Source organism: Sturnus vulgaris, chromosome 14, assembly GCF_052056855.1.
Source record: "Sturnus vulgaris isolate bStuVul1 chromosome 14, bStuVul1.hap1, whole genome shotgun sequence".
Lineage (NCBI taxonomy): Eukaryota > Metazoa > Chordata > Aves > Passeriformes > Sturnidae > Sturnus > Sturnus vulgaris.
Window position 1 is genome coordinate 16,122,283 of NC_142256.1, and position 26,704 is coordinate 16,148,986.

The window sequence follows — 26,704 nt, forward strand, 5'->3', positions numbered from 1 at the left end:
GTATTTTATTTTTTTCTCTTTTTTTCCTATTAAATTGGATTACTGACTTAAAGTCTCTTGCTGGTTTTACTTTCAAACCAGTACAGAGGTGAATCAGACTTGCTGTGGACTTACTATAAGCACAGAAAAATAGTAAATATCACTCTCTCTTCACTTTAACACTGACAAACATTCCCTTTGAAACAGAATGAATGTGAATGTAAACTTGAGAAATGAGGGAGACAGAAAATTTTTTTCTAAATGGATGAAATGTTGAAGTTACTGAATACAGCACTCCCAAACTGTTATTCAAATGTACTGCCAGTAAGAGGATGCATGATGATTGTTGTTTATGGACTAGTTTCCATAAGTTCAATACTCGAAAAAGGAATATTCTACATCAGGCTTGAAGGCTTAGACTTCTGTCACAACAATTCAGCTGTTCTGTGGTGGAAATGATCATTTAACTTACCTTGCCCTAGCTGATTCTGGAGTCATCCTATTTCTGTGAATATGTTCAAAGTTTCAGTGTCACAAATCAAAGGTTCTTAACAACCCCTCTTTACTATGGAAGAGAGAGAATAAAGTCTGTCTATTTTATTGAATAATATACTGTTTGTTATTGAATACTACTTGCTGTTTGAATAATACTAACAGGATGAGAACTGTAGAAGCAAGGTACAGCTGTAAACCTCCAAATACAAGGAGGCCAATCAGGAAGAAGTTTCCATTTTCTCCAAACAACATTTCCATTTCATCACTGGCAGACACAATTCAAGGCAGCCATTGTAGGCTATAGGCATAATACAGCTCCTCCAGCTATGAAAATGGAGTTTGGAAAACAACAAAGATGCAAAAACAAAGGTCTTGCATCTAGCTCTCCTTAAATCTAGTGTTCTTCCTGTTGTGACAAAAAGAGAGAAATTATAGTTTGCAACACAGGCCATGTGTAAAGCTATGCTAATTTAAAATACAGGAGCACCTAATACAAGGTAATTTTGCAGTTATTAAGTACTTACTGAACTCTAATTTCAAGACCAATTCTTTTGCTATGCATAAAGGATAGAGTATTCCTGTATTTACTGAAATGAATAATTAGCTGAATGTTCAGTAAATAGCGAGCTTACCCTTGACTTTCCTTGCCACTATTTGCCTGCTTAGCAGCCATTTATGGATGCTTGACTAATAACCAGTTCAGCTCTGTGTTCACTCCTTGACAGCTCAGGTTGCCTGACATTTCTCGGTTGCTCTGCACTGATGTATGCTGCTGAAAAACAAACAGATGTACTAATTCTAGCTCTTTGTAATAATTTCCCAGTCCTTATTTTTACCAATTAAAATTACTTTTTTAAGACTTACAGCCCAGAAATCCCATGTTCTCTGACATCTCAGGCTGTGATTTAGTTCAGAGAGAGAGAGGCAATTCCTCCAGAAAGCCCAGTCTGACACAATCAAATTCATCTTGTCAAAGTCCAGCTAATCACAACCCTGCACTTAATCACTTCAGCTTTTTCAGATAACTCCAGACAGCATTACGTTTGAGGATTCTTGAAAAGCTCAATATAACCCAGCATTCAAATAACGCAGATCACACCTTGTTCATCAACTTGATGCTGCTTTCTACAAATACGTCACTATTCATTAAGAATGGTGTCATAATTTGATACACAAAGTTTCTGAGAACTTGCTTACATTCTGCAAGTTCCCTAGATAGACATCAATGTCCTGGGGATGTTGGAAATGCCTATTGGTTTCTGATGTTAATTTTTACACATATCATTTTAAAATAGCACTCCTTGACTCTCTAAGTGTTGTACATCCATGCATAAGATCAATAAATGCATCTCTACTTTTGGGAAAGTTCTCAATTTGTGACGCTTCTTTATGAACTAGCTAAAATTATGAACCTAATTATTTCTTTTTTTGGACAGGATCTAAGAGTTAAGTTGCAGCTGTTTTCAGAACAGAAGGCAGACTGAACACCAAGCTAAACAAAGCTTAGTCTACTATCACACTTTCTTCTACAAATATCAATCCATCCAAGCTTCCATTGGGCCACTTCATTTAAAGTCACCTTGGCCCTAATGGTATATTATATATGCAGTGCAAATTATTGCTCCTTTTCCCTGCTTTTCAGAGTTACAAATGAGTGGGAGACATTTTCCATTAAAAATTTAAACCAGATAGAATGTCATGACTGTGAGATGAAAGTAAGGTTGCTCAGAAAGTACTGGAGTAGGAGAGAAATCTCCTCGCAGGAATGCCATGTCCTGTGGAGAGGGGAAAGCAGTATCATGCCACATCACTCCTTTATTTACAAGGCATGTGGCTACTTTGGAAGGAAAGCAAATGGAAACTCTGCAGCCCCTCAGCAGGTCTCTCCAAGGCACCAGAGTGTTTTGCAGCTCCAAGGGCGGTATAAATGCAATCCCCACCGAGTTCAGCAGACACCCAGGGTGGCCAGATTGGCTGTTCAGGGCTAACAGCTGCTTCTAGCTCCAGCTGTCCCCACTTTCCCTTTGTGGAAATACTGCAGATCCCCACACATTTCATGAAATGAGAGTGGAGTTTACTGGCTTTAGGGATTAGTAGCACTTTAAATTCTGCTTTCCAGTAGTCCTGCTAACCAGACATGGATGATAGGAAAAAATACATGATAGGAAAGCCCCCAAATGCTCTCATTAAAACCTTCCTATGATTTTAACATTATTTAATGGAGAAAATATTTTTTTTAAAATACAGCTATTTTCAGTTTATTCTAACCTTCAAAGCTTGCTTGCCTTCAAAGAGAATTTCCACTTCTCCTGAGGATTATTTTTTGAATAAAGTATTATTAAATAATATTAAATATGTTCATTTGCAAAGAAAATAATTAAAGTCACACTAGGTATAAGAAGAGAAGGATGACTGATTGGACCTTTTAATTAAATGATTAACACTAGCCAGCAACAACACAGTGAAATGACAAAGGAATAGTGACCTTTCTATATCTTCACTAAGAATGGAAACAGGGCACCGTCAGCATTTAAATATTTTCAAATTTTTTAAAGTTAGGTAAGTTATAGAACCACTCACCTCAGAAATAATTCATAATTCTAGCCTTCCAAGTTCAGTATATATATATGTAATACACAGTCCACTCAGTGCATGGAAAAATAGCTATTCTCAAAAGTGACCAAGAGGAAAAAGGTCAGCCTGTCATATTTTACTAGTATTTGTCTTAAAGTCTACAAAATGCATTCCTTTGAAATGGATAGACTGCTTCAGTGACTCTGTCAAGGCCATTATAAAAGTAAGTTGCCAAAGTATTAAACTACAAACAGGACTTCAGTGAAGCCATGAATGCTTAACACTAAAAGTGAAAGACAGTGTAGGGCTTTCTTGCCTAGCTATAACTCCACTCTTACAAAGATAAAGTTAGAAATAAAAAAAAGGGGAGAGGGAATGTCTCCATATAATATGAGAGCTGGTTAAACCAATGAAAGTAATTTTTCTTTTTTAAAGACATCTCTAACTTTCTATATTTTGAATTATAGCTTTCAAATTGAATTAATACCAGTTTGAGGAATAAGTTAAGGTTTTCATGTTATCTGAACACAATGAATTTACAAGTTGTGAGTATTTACATCCTGAATAAAGCAGAGATAAAACAAAATTGAAACAGAGGTATTTTGGGCTTTGTTTTTGTTTTTTCCCAGCTTTGTGGGTTATTCGTTAAATAAACTATATAGGCTTCAGGCACACAGTGACACTCGGATATCTGTGGTAGCTATATAGCCAATAGCTCTGAAATGTATACTACCAAATATATAGCCTGCTTCTGCAATTTGCTTGTAAACCAAGTAGGAAGAAAGAGTATATTGCATGGTGAGCTTCATTTTTATTCAGATCCTCTGATCCAGTCATATTCTTCCCAAGCTGCACATCTAATCTACAGTCCAGAATTTTGTTCTATGCTGCTTTCCATGACTAAATAAGGCTAAGACTATAAGTTCTGGCCATATTTTTGGACACACACGCAGTTCTAACAGAAGCCTAAACTGCACTTCTATTGTCTTTGCAAACACCTGGCCCTTCAGCTGAGATCAAGGGCAAAATCAGTTCAGTACCTGAGACACCTTCTCCCAAGAGGCTTTGCTCTGCATTAACAGAGAAGGGAACTCAATGATGTTGAGACTTTTCCATCAGTTCCTATTAATAACCAAATCATTAAAAAGCCTGGCCTTGCTATGGATCCCCTAGAGCCTCTTTAGCTCATTATCTTGTTCCTAGCTTTCAGATGTACATTGTTTGGACTCTTATGTTTATTTTGATCATCCATTTTCCATGTTTTGTCACATGACAGTGATACATATCTACCATCCTAAGCTTGAATACCAGTAACACAACTACAAGAAGGATGCACATCTGTATTTTTATAACACTTCATAGGCTACATTTCATGGTTTGTTTTCTTATCTGTTTTTCTGTCAACAAAGAAGTAACTTCTGCTTCATCAGAATAATTTCAAATATAGGAAAATATATACAGGAAAAAAAGATTTCATATTTATTTCATTCAAACCACATTCTTTGAAGGCAGCAGCACATACTTGGTTGTATGTCTTCAAAATCCATCTGAACACAAGAGTGAAATGAGCTGTACAGATGTTCTATATAAAGATAAATGAGTAAAAGCTCTACTTAAAGAGCTCTGCCACATCTGACTTTCAGTCTTATTTCCATTGCCACCTTACATTGATAAAGCATTTTCAACTGGCACAAAAACTAATTCATTTATATTTTGTATTTTTATAGTTATTTCCTGCTAGGACAAAACAAGGTCAAAAATATAAACAGTGTAGCTAAAAATGCAAAAAGCCTGAGGGATTCTCTCAAGTCAGACACTGCAGCATCAGACACATAATGCATCTCTGTTTAAGTGAGCTCACATGCAGACATTTTGTTTCTCAACTGTTTAACTGTCAGGACAGTTAAAAAGAAAAAGTCTATAGTCTTTTGTTATCTTAAGATTATTTCCAGTATGCTGCTTTGAGAATTTGACCACGATGACAGCTTTTTGCCAGTGCTGAGAAGGTTATCTGCTTTTGTGGATTTTTTGACCTCTGCAACAACTATGCATGAAGAAGAAAAAAAATAAATTTACTTCTTTATTTCTAACTTATCAGGTTTTTGTTACCTAACCCTGAAGTGAAAGGAATTCTATGCACTTTCCCACATTTGTTTCTCATCTTTGCAAATCCCAGTGGCTCCACAGTCTCAAATGTGAGATAATCTGTAGATCAATGAGGGTGGATGTAAAACTCTTGCTAAGCCATGTTTTCCCAGCTGGGGGTAAATTCACTTGCCTGTATGTAAAATTTCCTAATTAAAAATATCAAGTCTCTCTTAAAAGCTTCCAGAAATTGATGCTGAGCTCTACAAAAAGTTAATTATTCGATAGCTGTGTCTTATTTGACTCATCAGGAAAAACTTTTCCATATTATTCATAATTAGGGCTATAGTAGCAGAAGAATTCAGAATTTTACTAGGTTAGGGGGTTTCTGCCTATCAGCCATAACAGCCCTGGAAATGTGGCCCAGGAGGACCACAGCACTGGTGCTGGGCACTGCCCAGGCTCTGGGCATCCATTGAGGGCAGTTGCTTAATTCCCAGAGGCTTTCCACACCCCAAATCCAGTTTGAATAGAAAAATTAGGAAAATCTTTGATTACTTGCCCACTGGTATAAGCTGCAATATTGCTCAGCTCAGAGAGGAGCAGAGGAGTCCAATCTATGTCATCTCCAGGTCAGAGAAATTAGAAGAAAAATCTGGAGTTCTTTCAGTGCTTAAATTTTGCATCCTTGCCATTGGTGATCAATCAATTGAAATTCTCATTTCAGTGTGACACTGATAAAAGTAATATAACATATTCAAAATTTATATCCTGTCCCCCACTTATTATGCACTTTTCATCACCATAACATAGTTATACTCTGGATGTGATTTTGCAATGTTACTGTATTTCCTAACTGTTGCTATAGTTGGAAGACATTTTAGAATAAAGGCACAGTTACAAGTAACAGCAATTTTCCGATGTTAAAACTCTATTATTTGGTAAAATTGCAGAATGTTGATGTTGGTAGAGGTGGGAAATATCTTTAAATATTTGCACAGAGATAAGAGTTCTGATTCTGCATCCCAACTGATCCCACTTATGTATGTACAAACCATGAACAAGTTCATTGAAACAGAGGTGATACCAAAGCCTTGAGTAAGCATGATGTTGTGCCAGAATCATGGTCATAGCTTTCATTTTACCCTTATTTATAACTAAGGAGGTTTTGTCGTGATAAAACATGATGTGTAGTATCTGTAAATGAAAACACCTTTAAATAAGTAGAGACAAGACACAATAGCCATATTCCGCTTCTTCAACAAAAAGTAAATTTGGATTTGTATTCTCAATTAAGCTGAAAATAAATAAGAGAAAGAAAATAAGAAACTGTTGACAAAGGCTACCACAGTGCTCAGTCAGATATTTTCTGAACTGCAAGCCAGAGAGTGGAACCTGGCAATATAAGCTATATTATGAGTTGATCGTTAACATTTGGCCTAAATGTAACAAAATACTTGGAAACTTGGACAGATTGAGCTGTCTCCAATAAACATGCAGGGCAAAAGAAAGCTCAGAACCCAACCATAGCTGGACCCTGCCCCGTGCTACTGCCAACCTCACTTCTAACACCCAAGAAACCTGGCAAGAAGCCTTATTTCTACCTGTTAATCCAAAGAGAAATCATGACATCTACCTAAACAAATATTGCCAGAGGTCATCTGCACCTTTTTTTGTACATCTGAGCTTGCTCATATAATGTCAGTAATTGTCCTCCCTGCTTAGGCTGCTAGCTATGATATAACCTGTGTTTCACTCCTACTTGCAGAGTTCCAGTTATTGCCATGATTAAGTGGTATTTAAGTGGATGCTGGATAAAGTACAGGGCTTCAGTGTCATTCTCTCCTTAAGAGCAACCAAACAGCTCTACTGCATTCTTCATACAATGACTGGAAAGCTTAAAATTGTGATCATACTTTCTCTCCCCATAAGAAATGAAAGTTATGGAGGAGAGGAAAAAAAGTTAAATCAGTGTGAGTTTTCTCACACTTTAAATTAAATAACTGGCTAAAATTTAATGTCTCTACCACGTTGTGAAATAGCTTTCAAATAATGAGAAGATATGAAAGTGGATGCCACAAATAAGTGAAGTGTTTCCCCAGAAGACAGCAGTTTCATTATAGGAAGAAAAAATAAACATATCTTGGAAAGGCAAATATATTTGGACTGTAAACAGGGGTCTGAAGGCTTGTTCAAAGGCTCACCATCTGATTCCAGTATTCATACATAACAAATATCCTTTTTTCCCTGTTTTGTTTGACTTGTACATAATGGTTACTTACGGTGTTTCAAAGACAACTAACAAAATAATTGAAGAAGAAACTAAAATTAGTTATATCATCTGTGAAATTTCCATTTAAGAAAAAGCTACAGAAACCTGGTTGACCTGCCCTTAAAAGAAGAAAAGTTAGGTGGTCTCCAGTGACAGTAATTAAGGGAGACCCTTCTTCTCTCATCATTCTATAAGCAGATTATGGTTACAGCAGAAAAATAAATACTGTAAGTGTTCCTTCACAGAGTGCAGAATGAACATGCAGCACTCGAAGAGCAGGGCACAGTCACTCCTGAGAAAGGCAGCAGGGACATCAATGTTCTCTGCAGCAACACTGATGCAGGAGGACCAGGTACTCACTGGTGGTTCTGGGTGACAGGGTATTGCCACAGGAGCTGAAAGAGGGAATCCCCCAAAGAATCTGCATTACAACCTCTGAAGCATCAGTATCAGATGTCTGCCAAAGCTGCATATTGATGGTGTTATTGTTTATGGCATTTCTGGTGATTAAATTACTGCATGTCTGAGGATTTTCCTTTAAATAAGAGCTTCCCCAATCCTCAACCCTCAATAAATGAGAACAGAAAATGCTCTGTGCTAAGAAGCAAAGAGCTGATGAGTTCAGGAAATGATCCATTACTTTGCTAGGAATAAAATAATGCAGAACAAGACACAACATTTTCATCCTTTTCTTTGCAGGGGGTGGAGTGCCAGGAACACTTGTCTCCTGCCCAGCACATGGCCTCAGCACAGCCAGCTGTCTGGAGCAGCAGTGGGCAGGAAGCTCAGCAGATGTTCAGCCTTCTTGGGCACTTAGAGTTCAAAACAGTCGTCATCTCCAGCAGAATGAAATCAGCGGGTCATACATCGCTGCTGGAAACAATATGTTGTGCTGACCAGTGAAAGAGCTACCAGGGCTCCCCTGCTGCAGAAGGGATGATGGATTTGAGTATTGCAATCACTCAGCCAACAAAAGACTAATAAAAAAATAACTCTTTCCTCTCCATCTCAAACAAAAAATCTCTCACATTCTTTCAGATTCCTGATAAACTAAAGCATGATCTATGTGTCATTGTGACAAAAATTTTACATTGTCAAAAGGTTATTTTGAAACTCAGGACAAATTTGTGATTTGGGAAACCAGTTTTCACTTCTTACCTGCGCTTTTCATAGATTTTAATTAGATATCCATCATTCTCATAATCACTACTGTAATTACAGGGAGTTATAAGATGCTTAAAGTGGTTCTTTGTTATTTGAAGTTAAAAGAAAAAAAAGACACAATTTTTTAGAAACCTCAAGCTCTTGTACTAACAGCAACCACTTGCTCTTTTAGACCATGGGAAGTTCTGACAAACTTGACTGTGACCAAGTTGCATCTGTACAAATCAGAACTTGGGTTGGCATTTTTCTGTGGCAAGAATTAATCATACACAGTGAACTTCTCCCCCAAAACAAACAGCCCCACAATTTGCCTGCAGGTGCACACTGCAGTTACTTTCCATCATTAAAATACTGATGGTTACATGAACAGTGTACGGAAAAAAATAGAAGATAACTCTGACCACAGTCAAATTTGTTAAACACTGCTAAATTTAGAAGAGAAGGCGCACATGTGATTTTGCGCTCTCTGCTAAAATGACTCATTTAGATTGGGTTTAATAAGAAACAGAAAACAAGCTTTTTGATAGGGATATGCCACTCATCTCATCTTACACATGACAGATTGGATGAAAAATGAGCCTCAGTTTGCAGTGTACAGCCACATTTGCTGTACATTTCCAGCATTTATGTGAACACATCCTTTACTTGACCTAAATCCATCCTCTGGAAGCAAACCATAACAGCAGCTTTACACAGAAGTATAAAATGAGTATTTTTATTAAAGGCTTTAAATAATGGATATTAATGAATATAGCCTGCCCTCCTACTATTACACAGACAGAGAATACTTTGCAAAAGGGCACCATGGGCCCTTTAAACTGCACAGGGAATTTTATACTATAAGGCGAAAAAAATGACTAGTCATTCTGGCAGTATGAAAATGGCACAGTTCTTTTGATTTTAACGTAATTGTTGTGCTATTAAATAGAATAACAGCCCTAAGTTAAATAATGGAGGCAATTTGAAGGGTCCACATACTTTGCTTTTCTTCTGGGAAAAAAAATAAAAATTTTGAAGCCTTGTGTCTGTCTATTCATAGAAACTGAAAATCACCCTTATAGCCACAAGGGAGTCAAAACATCCCGGGTTATTACTTCATTAACTTTGATTTGTTTCTAGCAAATGGAACTTTAAAAAATTTTAACTACTTACCACGATATTCTATACCAGTCATTCACTCTCAAAATCAGTGTGTCACCAGGCAGAATTATGCCATTTTCTTTCTTCCCTTTACCCACAGAACTCAGAGATTATTTTTCCTCTTTCATCACAACTGTAGAGATGCAGCATGATGACCTAAAAACCTAAGTAAGCCTAATAAGAAAATTAAAGGTTTCCAGAACAATGACTAAGTCACTCTAAAATATTAATTCCTCCAAAATATTAATTCCTCCAACAGGAAGCTTATTCCAACACAAGACACTGAGTTTAATTCAGCACTGAAGAAACCCAGTGCAATATCTCTCTGTGGCCTGAAATCCAACCTGCTTCAGTGAATTACCATCACCACACATTATTTGTTGCATTGAGAAACCTTAGTTATTAAACGGCCCAGAGCTGCTGCTGTGGCAACTCTTAGAGCAGGGACCACTCACACAGACAGACCTTCTGAGTGGGAGATAAGATTATCGTCCTATTATGAAAATGCAAAAAAACACCCTCAAATTATCTCAATAAACAGAGACTAAAAAATAGGAAAATACTCTAGATTATCAGGTGCGAGGCACTAATGTGAAGGTTATTATAGCTTCAACTCAGTATGAATATTACTTCTGGAAGTAACACACTTATTTCATTCTAGTCCATGCTGGGAAAAATAAGGAGCTCTCATGATCCTGAGACATCTCTTCGTGTCCTTAAATTTGTCTGAGCTCTGGGGATACATACAGAAGACTTGAGCTCAATACTAAATATTGTCTAGGTAAACTATACAAGTCCAATATTGTTCCTGAAATTAGAAAATAACACATGCTTTTCTTAAAGCATTCTCTGCTTTTTTAAATTTTTTATTCCCTTTCCTAAGGGAGGATGATCAAGCAGATATTAATTCAATAAATTTTCAAATGAAAAACGCAGCTAATTATTTAACATAGATTTAATAATATTTCTTTTGATATAAATGTATTAGAAAAGAAATATTTTCCACACTTATGCTTTAACCAGAGTTGAGTCACTCATGCTTCCTCTAAATAAAAGCATATTCTGGCTGTAGGCTTTCTATAGTCTTACCTTTGTATGGCACTGTGCTGTGGAACAAATAGATTGAGAGATGCAGTAATACACATAACCTCTATCTTAGCTCTTATCACAAGGAAAATAGTTACTGTTGCTACGGTTGTTTGGTTGTTGTTTTGTCACCCCGTATCAGCATTGTTAGTATTCACACCTGATAAGAAGATATCTACAGAAAAGAAGATGGAGGGAAGTAAAGCAAAATGCTCTGTAGAAGGCAATCCAATTCTCATCTAATCTCTTTTTAAAAAATCTGCTGTGCTAATGCTATCCTGTGTGCCTATCACAGAAATCATATGAGACTTCAAATAAGAGAAAAGATAAGTAGAAAATAATGAAAAGTAGAAATCTGTACAGTTTTTCTGATTATAGCGATGTTCAGATTTTTATTTGTAAGCCACCCATAAGGTATTTTCAAGGTCAGGAAAATAAAAAGAAGGTTAAAAAAACAGGGGTGATTTTCAAGTACATCTAAGCTGCATTAAATCTCTGAACTATTGCTCTACAATCTGAAACCAATCCCATATGAGACTGTTATTTCTCAGCATCTTGTTAGTCCTACTTTTCACATGACCTTGTGAACTACTAATCTTCCTGAACAACTACACTCAGCTCTACAGGCACATCAACAACTTTCACAATTAGACTTGAAAATTTAAATTAAATTTTGTTTCAGACACAGCTCTACAAAGCAGGTGTTTCAAAGTATTCCTGCAAGGTAAACTTTTAGAAAGTTCAGCAATCTAAAGAGTGAAATATGGGAGGCTGAACAAAATTAAACGGCCACTATAAAAAACGCGAGCTCAGACACAAGCATGAAATATTTTTTATTCCCAGATTTCCTAGTAGTGGAGATGCCACCCCCCTCAGTAAGGAACAGAGGGGTTTACATAAGTCTCCCATTAAGGTGAACACGTTACAGACCATTAATACATACTAACAAGATGCTTTCTGCTGCTCTCTTTCCTCCCTTATCTATTTTTCACACAACTACTTAGAGCTAAACGTTGGTTCTCCATCTCTGCTCTGAGGAAGGTGACGTGCAGCACAGCCCTGGCACCTGTCCTGCCCACAAACCCCTTCTGGTGCTCACAGCTCCCCATGATCTCAGCAACTCTTGTCTTTACTCTTATTGTCCGAGATCTTGAAAAATGTCAGCAGGCCTGGTCCTGTTTGCTGAGAAGCTCCAGAACCTCCCAGATATCCTCCCCGTGGAGCAAATTGCACTGTGGATATTTGCCGTGCAGCTGTTGCCCATCACTGCCAAGGCTGCTTGCTAAAGCAGACACACATGCTGTGTTGGTAAATAAGACAAGAAGCTTTACTGCTTATTGTAAAAGCCCAGATGAGAAACTGGCACACTCTTACCTTCAGCACCTTCAGTCTTGCTTAACACCCCACTAAACACTAATCACAGGGAACCAGGGAACAGTGACACTGTTCTGTGAATACTTCTCTGTTCGGCAGTTTCTCCATTTTCACAGCAGCCCAGGTCTCCGGAGCCCTTCTCTGCATCCACAAGGCAGGTACTGATGCACTCTGGTCATCCAGCTACATCCACAGTAAGGCACAGGAGGTTGCTAAAGGAGTCTATTTTCCAAAATATTCATTTGTTCTGCTGTCTTCAGGAAATAGGATGCCTGTTCCTGCCCTTGCAGGTATAATGGAACCAGTATTTTATCTGTTGGCTTCAATGTGAAAGGGTGAGAAAGGTTGCTTTATTCTGTCCTAAGGATAAGGCACAAAAACTCTGCATGCAAACCACTGATTTGTGCTATTTTTGGAGATAAACAAGTACACATGTAAATAAAAGTAGATATATTTAAAACAGGTGGCAATGTGTGTTCTTTCTGGTGTTTTAAGACAGACCTCATTTGTTTTACATAACTAAAACTAGTAGTGCCTTTAAATACTTTCCTAAAAATTCAGCCCAAAATTGTGGCTTAGCTTCAGTTGTTTCCCACATCAGAAGTGACAGCCTATTACTTAGCCTCTGCACACTCTTGCAATCCAGCTATCCAGAACACAGGTAGATATAGGTTAATATATATCCCAGCAGCAATGAAATTCAAAAATAAGGTTGCAATTAAAAACATGGATGTTAAAAGCTACAGCGTGTCATCTTGTCCTGCTGATGCACACATGCTACTCAAGTCTTCAAACATTTTGGTAGTCTTTTTTGGCTCCATCCTAAGGCTCAGATTTTAATTTGGATAAGTCTGTTGGCTACTACAGCACATAAGTTGTCACTTGCATGTTTAGGAAAGCTAAAAGAAAAAGAGTATGCTGGCAGTTAAAGATGTTTACAGTTTTTTCAGAAGTGAGGGCTAGGCCATAATGGGTTCTCTGGAAGCAATCACAGCACAGTATATTTAAGTGTAAAGAGAATAATCACTTATATCAGCAGGGTAGGCAAGACTGCCATTTGCTGACATCAATGCATTTATTGAGTTAGTGCTCCTGAACTCAGGATACTAATTTATTTTTTACAGCAACTAGACCCTGCTGGGAGAGAAGAAGAGAGAGGTGTGAGACTGACCACCTCTCTGATGAGCAGTACTTAAGAAGTTTGCAAAAACATTATTCTCTCTGTCACACAGTCAGTGCCACTTAACAATGCAGGAAAATCAAATCCAGAAGAAGACATGCATCTGAGACATGAAAGAAAGAAAGTCAAAGCAAACACCTATTTATGATGCTGTTGCAGATGTCACTCAGACACATCCACCAAGTAGAAGGTTACGCATATGATATTTTCTCTCTTTAATAAAAACTTGAGGCTTTTGAAAGCTCTAATCAAATCTCAAAACAATTTCCAGCTATAAAAGAACTGTGTATATAACATAATCAAACCCAAGTATATGCTGCTCAGTTTAAACTACTCTTCTACTGGAGCTCCCTGTTAGCCCGGCCAAACTGAGTTCTGTAAGTCTCCTCCGAGCATTTGCAACTTCCTAGAAAAGTAAATAGGTTTATATGTCTGGGGTGAGTCAGGTGGCGAGGAGGGGAGGTGTCTGAGCACACTGGTGTCCTTTATGTGCTGTGAAATCAAAGCAATTATAGCCAATTTTCTAAACTAGGAGCCGGTAAGGAATACTGTGCAGCAGTAGGAAGGACATAAATTAGGAAAAGACAACACTGTAAGAAATCCAAATATAAGAACAATTATCCTTGTGGGACATTACATATTCAAATGAGGATGAGAAATGGCAAAAGCTAAGTCAGCATTAGCATATCAAGGTATTAAAGTTGCTTTATGTATGGAACAAAGAACAGAGACTGGCATAAGTTGGAGGGAAAAGAAGCTTAAACACAAGGGTAATTGTAGGGTCAGGAAAGACGGGGATGAGCTCTGAGGTATCTGGACATTGCTGTACCATCCATGGGTACAATTACTGAAGGATGAAACACTTTAATAAAAAGTAATTTGAGAAGAAGACAAATAGTCATCCTTGAACTTACTCAGGATCTTCTTCCAACTCTCTCTGAAAACGTCGATTTTTAGAGGGGTTATTTACTGTCAATAAACAGGGGAAAGCTACATGACTATGAGCTCCATTTTTTGTCAAGCCAGAAAATGAGTGCCATGGCTATTTCAGGACTACAGATGACTCTGCTCTCCCCAGCTTGCTTTGCTCTGGTTTTCACTGCTCAGCCAGGGGCAGTGAGTGCACAGAACTGCAGAACAAGGAGCTGTGTGGCACCTTGTGGCATCATGCACCTCAGCCAGGTGAGGTACTCTGCAGGCAGTGACAGCCACAGAGATCCTTGAGAGAATTTTGGCAAGATTTTCTTCTAAAATACAACATCTTATTCAATTCAACAGCAGATGCTTTCTATGTTATCCCCTACAGCAAAGAAGTTATTAAACAGCCAGCCAAAGCCTCAGTCCTAAGGCTGCCAACTGGTGGTTGTAAAACTGAGTTTTGTATTTCCCTCCCACACCATCACTTATCATTACTACCCGTAGCCTTCTTTCATGCCAATTTTTACCAGGAAATGGCAGTCCCATTCTACGCAGAGTTAAAACAGCATCATTTTCACACAGATTGAAAAATTAAACCAAGCTTGACTGCAAGGTAAGGTCTCACTCCCTTTGCAGCCACAGCTGTGAGCCCCCACGCCCTCGAGCTGCCTGTGACTGTGACTAATGCACACAGAGCCCTTCAGGAGCTGAGACTGAAGGGCCAAGGGCTTCAGCAAAACACAAGAGCAAGTGATGTGTTTGCAATTAATCGTTCAGCTTGGAAAAGCTTCCCCCAAGTCATGCACAGTGCTACACAGCCAAGTCCTGCTCGGCTTGGCCTGGCAGGGGCTCAGTGGTGTCTGAGGTACAGATGCTAAACAAGCCCAAAAGGAGAGGAATCCACCTGCCAGCCTTAGGATGTAGCAAACACACCACAAAAGGTGTCACAGACATGTGCATTCACAAATTTTGAAGATATGCATCTTTTGCCTCTTGTTTTACTCTTGATGCAGAAGACAGAGTAATAGCAATGTAAACAGTAACACAGTCCATGTTTTTCACTATTTGGCTCATAATGTTTAAAAAGGCAATTTTTTGCTAGGCGATTTCCACAGGCACTAGCTCCAAAGGGTGAAAATTGAAATTCTTAAGGCCATAGCAGAACTAAAGAGCTGTTAACTGAGGGGGAATTAATCCGTAGGTCAATTTATAAAGAGAGAGTGATATTGTAAACACATGGAGTATTTAAAGGAATAGCAATGTTTTTGTAAAGAATACTTCTTCCATTGAACCATGCTTACTTTAGTGTGGTTTCAAGAGCTCCACATTTGGTAAGACGACCCCAGATTAAACCCTCAGAGGAATATCTGACTCTTCCACTGAGCAGCAAAATCAAACCAGATCATAAAGAGGAACTAGTACTTCACTCTTTAGTTTTTAAAGCACAAGTCCCCAAAGTGAAGTGACAGAATTTTTGATGCAAACCCTTTTATCCAGAGCAACATTTCTGTATAAACTTCTCATCTGACAGGACTACTAGCTCCTCTTTGATTTTATTAAATCAGGATAGTAAGGACCAAGAGAGACTAAGAATAAATTTTTAAAACTGCTTCTGGTCAACATGCAAAGCTGATTTCAAGGAGTTCTTCTGTCCAACCCCGCACAGTATAAGCTGAGATATGAAGCAGATATGTGTACAGGGGCAGTGGGGTGGGGGGTGGGGAGGAGGGAGGGGAAGTAAAAAAAATTCCTCTCGTTCAGGCTTCTCCTGACTGTGACCTTCTCTCATACTTGCAAAAAAAAGAATTAAAAGAAAAATCTGCCAGCCAGACTTAAAACCTTGTAAGTACAACTTGTGCACAGGAGGTATCAATCCTTCCCTAGACCTGGGCCTCTGCTTCCCTCCTGGTTTCTCAGCCTCGGTGATGTGCAGCTGCATCTGTCATGAGGCATTACGTTATGTCAGTGATTTAATGCAATAAGAGATACAACTGGTTCTGGCACGTAAGAAAATGACAAATCACTCTAGAGAATTTGAAGAGACAGTTTTCTGGAGGAACACAGGTGCACAAGCTGGGATTTAACAAAAGTTATTTGAAATGCAGGAAGTAAACAATAAAAAAGGCCATTTTACCCTAAGTAAATTTTAGAAGATAGGTTTTTTATACAAATGTTTTGCTACAGCTGCAAGTCTCAGATTCAAAAACTGACAAATAGGATTTCTTTCAAACTCCAATATGAATTGAATGGTAGAGAGTGAAAGAGACAGAATTTCATATCCATTAGGATCCCAGTACTCCAATTTAACCAGGAATCAGTTGCAGACTTCAAGAAATTGTCCAGTCTGTACATCTCATTGAGTCTTTTGCGAGAAATTCAACTACTTTATGTGTTTGGAGTTGCTTCCTCACAAGCAGTTAACAGAGACTTTAGTGAGACTGCAAACCTTTCATCACAGAGATAGTCCCACCATTATACACTCACAATAATAAAGGGTCAGTCTGTCATATTCTGTCTTCATTGTTCTCTCCTGTGGGTACAAAATGTTCTCGGGGAAGCAGTACAGGAGTTAAATGATTCCTTATACCCTGTTACCAAGGTTAAGAGGTTTTCACCACAAGATCACACGCCTGTTTTACTTCACTTTCTGTCTATTGCCATCTATCTCATTGCCTCTTGCAATAAAATAGTGGTTAAAAACAAACAGGAGATTACAGAATCACAGAATGTTTAGGGTTGGAAGGGACCTCAGGAGTTCCCCTAATCCAACCCCCTGCTGCAGCAGGTTCATCCAGAGCTGGCTGCACAGAATCACGTTGTTCAGGTGGGGTTTGGACGTCTCCAGAGAAGGAGACTCCACAACCATTCTGGGCAGCCTGTTCCAGTGCTCAGTCATCCTCACAACTGAAGAAGTTTTTCCTCCTATTCAGGAGGAAAACTGAACTTTGTGTTTCAGTTTGTGCTCACTGTCCTTGTGCTGGGCACCATTGAAGAGTCTGGTCCCACCCTCTTGACACCCACCCTTAACACATTTGTGTGCCCTGATGAGGTCCCCTCTGCCTTCTCACCTTCAGCCTGAACAGGCCAAGCTCCCTCAGCCTCTCCTCGTATGAGAGGTGCTCCAGTCCCTCATCATCTTCACAGCCCTCCACTCAACCCTGTCCTGTAGATTCTTGATCTTCTACTGTCAACCCACAGGACACAGACTGAGAACTCCTCCCACTCTTCCTCACTGTAGCTCCAAATAGCCTCCCATCTAAACCCAGGATATATTCCTCACCAGTCTAGTCAGAGCTTCCCAGATTGACACTCAGGCTGTAAGATCCTTCAAAAGTAAGAGTGACAGGAGCAGCCTCAGAGTTACAGTTAAGGAGAGCAGGGAGCATATTCTTATTTTATGCTGGGGGTGGCCTTGGAGAGGCTCTCTTCCAGGTGCACACCTCCCACTGATACCAGTGAGAGCTAAGCACCAGGAGTAGGAAAAAAAATAAAAGTCTATGCTAAAGAAAAAAAGTTCAAAATAATGGGGTTTTTACATAAAAAAGGCAAAAATTAAATAATAATTTTAAAAAAGAGAAGCAAACAAGACCTGGCATTAAAAAGTGGGTACTGACTTCACCAAAACACCCGAGACAATTTTAGTGTATGATTTTTGTATGATTTTTGTATCTCAGTGCAGCCTGGCTCACTGATGCTTTGCCAGTACTAGAGATAATCTTTTGAAATCAAATTATATGTGTGTAACATGAATTATGCTTTTGGCTTACACTGCAGTAAAACTGCACATTTTGCATATTTTAAAGGAGGGGAAGGGAGAAAGAAAAAAATTGAGAATTATATGTCAAAATCAACTTATCAGAGATGCAGATAACTCCAGACACAAGCAACATCTTAACTCACAGGAAGGCTATATAGTATCAAACACAAAAATAACATGTTTTTTTCCATTCCACTGGCATCAAACTATTTTAATATTTCCCACAGGAATGTAATGTTGCTTGGGAAGGGCCAGCCATCACAGCACACTTACAGCTAACACTGGTAATCCACCATCTTCTTCCAGTGACACATGGCTCAAATGTGCTCTCTGTGTTTCCCCTACATCTAAAATAGCCCAGGAAACACAAGGATTTTGAGGGGGAAAGTTGGGCCCTGTTGCCAAAGATGATAGAAATATGTTATTTGTGTGTAAGACCGAGAAAGAACGATCAACCAAATTTGAAATTAAACACCAATTTTGTTTCTTTATTTCCCTCTGGAAAGCATCTGATGCAGTCTCTGAGAAATATCTCAGCAGTATTGGAGCCTTAGTCACTGTTTCTGAAGTTTTCTGGACATAAAAAATTACTGGAACATATCATAAGGAATCCACTGGCCTAACAAGGATTTATTTTTCCACTCACTGGCACACCAATTTAATTAAGACACCAAACCAATTAATAAGCCCTCCTAATAAGACCCACTATTAGCATATGCAGTGAAAGCAATTTCTGCCTGTGACTATTTATGAGAGTAGTTATTCACTTGGTAACCATTTACATAGTAACAGCACTAAAAAATGCATTTGAGGACAAAGAGGATAGGAAATTAAATGCTATGTCTTTTACATTGCACAATTTCAAAAATATATTTCCAGTGAGAATAAAAAGAAAGGGGGAAATTCCTGCAAATAAGAGCAAAAATAAATACGTCTCCATGCTTGCCAGTGCCCCTTGAGTCAGCCATTCCTACACACACTTCCCAGCACCTTGGTGGCCCCAGCAGCCCATAATAGATCAATAAGACATCAGGGTTGCAGCAGTAACTGGCACTGCTAAAACTAAGGTTACATTTAAGCCAGTTAAGTGTTCTCCCTGTACTCAACAAATCCACACAAATTAAAAAGAGTTAATTAGGAAGTGCCCCCTTTAAGCAGGAGAGCCAAGAGCACCAATTCCAGCTTCACCCACCCAGGACACTCCTGTGGCCATGAGCCAAGTGAAGATAATCACCAGGCATATTTCATATCCACCATGAGATACCATTTTGCAAACCTCCCTGGAGAAAAGGATCATTGTTCAGGAAACATTCTCCCCCAAGTGGTAGACACCATTTCATTTATCAGCTTATTTTAATTGCTGTCTCAAACCATCTCGATCCACTAAGGAAGGCAAAATTAAGTTTCTGGGAAGAGACCCACCATTATGAGGAAACAGATTAAAGTAGGCCATTTATTTTCTGTTCTTATTTACAGTAATTTCTGGTTTCATATTCTCACTGAATCTCATCTCAGGGCAGTATGTATCTCTGTGTCAAGACGAAGCTTCTGTAAGATGCTCCCAAATTTTCCCCCATTTATTTTAATGAGAGATGTATGTGAATGTGTTGGTTTGAAAGTAAAACCAGTGCGAGACTCCAAGTCAGTAATACAATTTAATAGGAGAAAAGAGAAAAAATAAAATACATGCAATAATATAAAAGAAAAACCACCGACAAAGTCAGAAATACAACCTGACATCCTGTCAGTCAGGGTGTTGGTAGCAGTCCGTATAAATGGTGGCTGCATCCTCCTGGATGACAGATGTGGTTCTGTTGAAGCAGTGCTCCTGTAGAAGGTGCAGTTTTCCTCCGAAGATCCAGCGATGATGTGGAAAAGGTCCGACTTTCCTCTGGGATCCAGTAGAAAGGTCTGCCCTCGGGTCCCAAACCCCAGTTTTTTATCTAGGTAGGAAAGGCTTGGCTCCTGCCCCTGGCTGGAGCATCTCCCAATGGGATGATGTAATCTTATCAGTCACACAATAGGACTTAATGGCCCATTAACAGAATATATCTTCTGGAGGAAGGATGGGTTGTGAAAAGATAACGATGATCATCCCCCTGATTTTATCAGATGGCACATCAGCAGAGGATATCTCCCACAGAGATAAGGATCACCACCCCTCCCACATTTCAACAGATGGTGATAGAATACACATTTTTGCATTGTACCCCAGGACAGTGAATAAAGATGCAAAGAGGAAATATCAGAAACAAAACCTCATGAGTGAGATGAGAAAAGATTTTCCCAGCATTGTAACTGTAGCATATCTGATACACGCATTGTTTGTGCTAGGCTAGAAAAAGGAATAGAAAGCCTTCCAAATAATGAAAAAACAATCTTTCCAGAAGTTTCTGGGCTCCTCTATGGATTTCATCCAAATGTCATGCAAAATAAAAATACTGACACGTATTTGCAGTAGGAATTCATGAATAAGCCAATGGTAAAGCAAGGGGCATATAACTGACACTACCTATGGTATACCAATCAAAGAAGCAACTCAGCTGTGAAATTTGAATTCAGCTGTTTTTCCAGATCCCTATCTGGCACGGATTCAATTATATATTTATTTAAAATGGCTGCAAACACACTTCTCCCCATCCGTTCTGGCCATCTCTCTGCTGCTTTGCTGAAGAATGCAGATGATATTTCAGCAAATTTCATCTAATAAAATATCAAAGCTGAACATTAAGTTTGGTGAGTTTATTATTACTGCTATCTTTCCCTGGGAGGAGAGAAATGAAAGACAAGCCAGAAAAAGTTTAGAAGCTAACCATATATTTGGTCAAGTGTATACTAATGGGAAGGATGAAATAAAAGTTAGCATCCCAAAGTGATATGAGAATTCCACATCAGCAAATGGCATAACACAAAATAGCACAACACAATATTTTGTGAATAACATAAAACTAAAATTAAAATTCTTGGAATTTTTGCTGGGTTAGGTTTTGATTTATCTTTTTTTTTCGCCCAGATAATTTCAGCAGTCCTGCAAAATCTTGCAATGAAAAAACAAGTGGGCTTGCAATCTGCAGCAATGGGCTGGAGTGAAAGGAAAAACTCCAAGTGTGCATGGGAGAGAGTAAAACATTTCTAAGACGAAGAAAAAAGAAATAATCCAATTCTGAAGAAAAATTATTATCATTTGTTGCCCTGGTGTTTTTGACCTTCTGATGTTGCTATATTCTTGTTACACTTTCTCACCCTCTAGTAAACAGAATTGTTTTGCATTCCTCTTTCCCGAGCATTGATTGACATTGTGATGAACCAGTGGAGTCGAGAGGCCTCATCATCACTGTCCAGTCCATGCTCATTGTTAGATTTCTATAAATAGCCATGTAATGTAAATAAAGAAGTCTTTTTTCCTGCTCGACCAACTTGGAGTCAGGTGTGTGAGGGTCTCTCTCTCTTTCTGTGTGCGTCACAACGACCACAATCATTCTTCTTCCTGCTCATAAAGAAATTAGTTATTACAGAAATGCACACAACCAGGCAGAAAGTTCCTGGGTGATATTAAATTCTTTCTGGTAAAAGAAGGAAAAAGACAAATTGTTTGCAATTGCCAGGTAACTTATTGAATCACCTGCAGTGGTCAATCCCATTTTTTTACTAAGGATGAAATCTTCAGGCAATGTAATTTTCAAAGTTGAAGAAAAAAGCCAAACAAACAAACAGCCAGCTGCAAAGAAAACCAAACCCCACCTTAGACAATACAATATCCTTGAAGAGACTCAATAGTGGGTCTCAAACTAATTGTTTCATTATTTTAATCATCAAGGACAGCTTGCTCTCTGAATTGAATTTTTTAAAAAGAGCCGGTTTTAATTAGTATGGTTTCCCAGCAATCCCTTGTACCTATTGCTGTGACTTCAGCTAAAAAAATTCAGAATAAAAGCAAACATATATCTCGAATAAAAGACATGTTTTACGAAAAACTTAATTTTCCTCAGTTCTTTTGTTACCATTTCTGTTATTTTTTTCATTAGATGCTCCACCACCACTGATCCCCCTCAGGAAAAGCTTACATGACTGATTCTGAGCTTGCAACACCTGCTGTAATCAGAAAAATGCCCTTCCTGAAAGAGTTCCAGCAGAATGCAAGGAACAGCAGCAACCAGGGGAGGCTGAGAGAATTCTTTATCCCTTTCTACAGCTCACACTTGTGCTCATTGAACCTCATGTGCTTCATGTAAGTCCACTTTCCCACCCTGTCCAAGTCGTCCTGCAGAGACTCTCCCTTCCAAATATCAGCTTCCTCAGTATGGCATCAGCAAATTCAGAATACACTTTATCTCATATTCCAGATTACCTATGATGACAATAAATAGTATATGCCCAATATCAATCCCTGCTGGATTACACTTCCTGTAAAATCTTCAGTCTGCATGGAATACATGCAACAGGAAGTCACCCAGAGTCACAAAGCACAAAATTGATTCAAAGTAAAAATCTCAGGTCAGCACCTTAAGGAGCTGTTGAAATCAGGAATGCTTCATCTAATTATTCCATCAGAAGATTTGTGGCAGAAATACTTCAGTATTTATAAAAAATATTTCTGTTGAGCCCCCAATCTGCATTTCAGTCACCTTATAGTGGACAAATGTGTCATTTTAAAATATAACATCATAAAACTTAATGACTACACTATTTCTCCTCTTGTCAACACACTAATTTTCCAACATAATACTATTTGCTTGAAGACAACTATTCCCAATACATCCCAGTGCAAGAAAGAGAGGTATTTACCCGAAATTATTTAGTTATAAATTAAAAATTGGGGGTGTGGAGCTTCTAAATAAGGGGTTTTTCACCTGGTGCACAGAAAAATGTGCATGTGAATGCATTTCATTAAGAAAATTGTTAGAAATCTAATGTGATCAGTGTTCCTATCAGTTTATCTCAGCACATCTTGCAGGCAGAGGGAAAGCTAGGAATGTGAGACAAAGTATTATGAAATTAGTACAATTGGGTTTTTCCTACCCTAACATTCAGAAGATTTTTTTTTTCCTGAAAGGGATCCATTCTCTAATAAGACTGAATTATGCACATCTCATTTACTAGAAGAAACCATGAGAAGAGTGGTTTACAGGAAGGGAAGTGTACAAGAACCACTACATTGGATCTTGAATAGCTGTTGTAACTAAGGAGTCTTCACTTGATTTTGACATTTTTTACTTGTCTCTTGAAAAGTATGTTATACAGAAGGGACTGCTGATGAATTTTTGACAGCATGTCTGGTTTCTGGGCTTTTTTTTCAGGCATCTTGTAACATAGTCTCCAAACTTTATATCATAATTGCATGATAGCTCAAATATTCCTCATGTGAGGACTCATGTGAGAAATTAGGCTTCTTTCATGTACAACCTGAAACATTCTCTGGCTGTGAATACATAACTGCTCAGCAAAGGTGTTTTTGGCAGCAGAGCTTCTGAGAATAAAACAGTAGGATATCTCACCAAAATGTATAAACTCTGAAAATCCCATCATGAAGGGCAAAGTCACTCTGTCATGGGCCCACTTAAAGCATTTTTGTGGGATGTTGTAAACAAGCCTCAACATCCATTTACAAGGCTTTTAAGATTCTATTGAAGCTGATCAAATTGTGGGGGAAATTTTTCACCTAGTGTAAAAAACTCCATCTTTTGAAATTTTTTTAAAAAATTAAAACCTAAGATCATTCAGTTCAGTTCTTTTCCAGAGGGACTGGGATGTAAACGAGAGTTCCTGTCACTAGCCAGGGAACAACCAAACACTGTTAGCTGCTATCAGCAGCCACAGATCCTACTCCCCATGATTTGTAACAAAGTAAGTTTTGGCTTTAGGTTCAAGTTCCCAGTGACATCTTTGCTGAGAGGGCCTGTGTGTTTCTACCCAAGGCAGAATAGGGGACTATCAATTATGTGCTGATAAGCTCTGGAAGGGATGAAACCAACTGAGATACAGGTAATCATTTGAAGACAACAGTGAACTCAAAAAAAGCCTGCAGCAATTTGTTTCATGTCATACATTGACAGAATTCTGAGTTTAATAATTCTTACAGAATTATGGCCCACAGAGATGTTAAGTTATGACATGAACAGATGTGAGCATCTCCACACCACCTCCGGGTGCGAGCTGTTACCCCAGCCCACCCTGGGGTGATATCAGTGATGTATCTTTCCTAGAGCAATGCTTTTAGTGCTCTCTCTTTGCTTTGCACTCACAACGAGGTAGAAACTTGCACACAAACAGCTGTTCTGAGTTCTCACAAATTCACACCCTGCCTCCTCCTGCTCTAATGTAATTGTTTGCCCACACACCTGAAAGTAACACAGACATATGTCAGATTTTACTAACAGGATTGTGGCAGGTGTCTCTTTAATTTGGAATCATGGTAGTGAATACTTCATCAGCATTTGGATAATCATATTTGCAAAGTGGTAACATTTGCAGGGCCTAAAGACAGGTAAAGGCACACCTTCCTTAGGGACTCTGTTTTTTGGGCAACTGCTGCACTGTGTGCCTTTTTCTACACGTACACTGTTGACATACATCTTATAAAAAGAGGCTAAACAATTTTTAAGTGCAAAGTTAAAGTGGTGTTTGCCATACAGACATGGCATTAGTGTTATGCAGAGGACAGGACCTGGCACAGAAAACATCTGTGATTTGTTTTGTTTTTGTCTCTTTCCCAAACATGAGAAAGCTTTTGTTGTTGGTATATTTCTGAACGGTTTTTTTGCTTGCAAGAGAAAGGCTCTTTAAAGTGTCTGGTAAAATGCTTCAGTGCAGAATGCATGAAGGGCATGCATTAACATACATTGATTACTTGTATTTTTAAATGTAAATGTTGTCTGCTCAGCATCTGATGGAATTATACCAGTACAGTCAGTAAGTGTCATTGACATTCAGCTCCCTGTTCTGAAGCTTGACAATACCTCTGATTCTGCACATTTTATTTGGATAATATTCATCATGGTAAAAGAAAACTATTCCAAAAGGCAATAGCTTCTGTTTCTCAGACTTGGGGATTTCAGATGTAATTTTCCAAGGTGTTAGTCTTTGACAGAGGGTTCTGGGGTTCCCTGGCAGTGCCAGCACAGCACTGATAGCCTGTGACTTACTTTGTGCATGTCCCCAGCTCCATTTTCTCCTGAAAGTAGCAATTCAGATTCCATGCAGAAGCACTCCCAGCATCAGTGAATCCTCCTCTCCTCTGAGCATAGTAGGCCACGATATGTCTAGAGAAAATATTTTTAGTGAACTCTTGATCTTGGATATACTGCAGGTGGGGAATCCCACACTTTGCAAGCATATATCCAGAGGCCAAACCCTCACCTGTTTTCTTTCCAGACAGGACAGAGATAGTTTCATGCCACCTGGTTTCTGGAATCCTCTTGTGCTAACTTCTGTCCTGTGACAAGCACACAGAGCCTGGCTGCAGTGGCCTCCACACACCTGGGCAGCCACACACCTCGTCCTCACCTCTGAGCCTTTGTCACAGACCCCGAAACAGGGATCCCTTTTCTGAAGTCCAAAGCAGAAAGACTTTATGCTTTAGCTCTAACTTAATGAATGCAATAGTACTTAACTCTACAAATACAAAAAATCCAGAAGGAAACAGGAACAAATCCTACCTGACTCTAAATTCCCCAATTTTAAGAACGGGTGGATACTGGCAGAAATTTGAATCACATTAGCAGAGCCACCTTGCCTCCCACTGTTCATTTTTAGCCTGTTCTCTTGATGACACAGGGACACTAATACATCAATACATTATCTCCCACTGTTCCACAGCTTAAGCGTCCCAGGACTCATTAGTAATGACCAGGCAGAGAGCAGCTCCACAGCCCGATCAGCAACACTCACATATTCAGGCTCTGTTGCCAAATCTGTACATTTTCACTCAGTCTGATAAGAGAATGCCCTTTTCATGCCCCCAGGTAATGCACAAACACCACTCTTTGACAGTCAATAACCCGCTGCTCTTTTGACATTCTTCTGAATCCATATACTTAATTAAGGTATGAATGTCTATCCAAAAATCTATACTGATTAAGCCTGGATTACAGAGTCCTATCCTTGCTCATTCTGAGTAACCATGGAAATGATGAATATCCAGACAAAGAAAGCAGCACCAGTTTCCTGTGTATTTATTTGACTTGAGATCTGCCATCAAAGAAAAGAGTGTCATTACTTGAGCACCAGGCCTTAAGTGATAGATTCCAAGTGCATCATTTTTAGAGCCATTAGAGGTTATCAGGCCTATATGGTTGCTAAGATACCATGAATCTTGAAGGAAAATATAAGATAATGGTAGGCAGTCACTGTGATGTTTATCAGAGTATGTTCTCTGCATCTCACTTAATAGCATCATGATTAGGATCATTTTCAAGAGTTCCTGTCTATTTTCTAGCCAGGTGCAAGAATGCAACTGCACTAAGACAGTAAATATTGTTTATAATTCATGTTTTGCCAAGAGCAAATGAATTTGTGGAAGTCAAAATTTGTAATTGCCACAGCAGAATTTATTAACAAGAGTGTGTGTCTATGTGCAGGTTTCTTTCCTGGCTATTGAATAGTATCTTCAGACTTGGAAGGAAATCACCCTTCATTGATTTCAAGTATATTTTGTGATAACAGAGTATGTACTTTCAAAGAG

The 26,704-nt window shown here is 38.7% G+C and overlaps 1 long non-coding RNA gene across 1 annotated transcript; it reads right to left on the bottom strand.

Annotated features, from left to right (window-relative positions):
* Positions 1-19,945: 19,945 nt before the first annotated feature.
* Positions 19,946-26,457, bottom strand: LOC148222166 (uncharacterized). The gene is made up of 3 exons (XR_015806927.1): positions 25,381-26,457; positions 25,167-25,283; positions 19,946-21,511 (listed from the first exon to the last, which is right to left on the bottom strand). It is a non-coding gene; the product is annotated as an uncharacterized LOC148222166 (long non-coding RNA).
* Between the last annotated feature and the right edge of the window lie 247 nt (positions 26,458-26,704).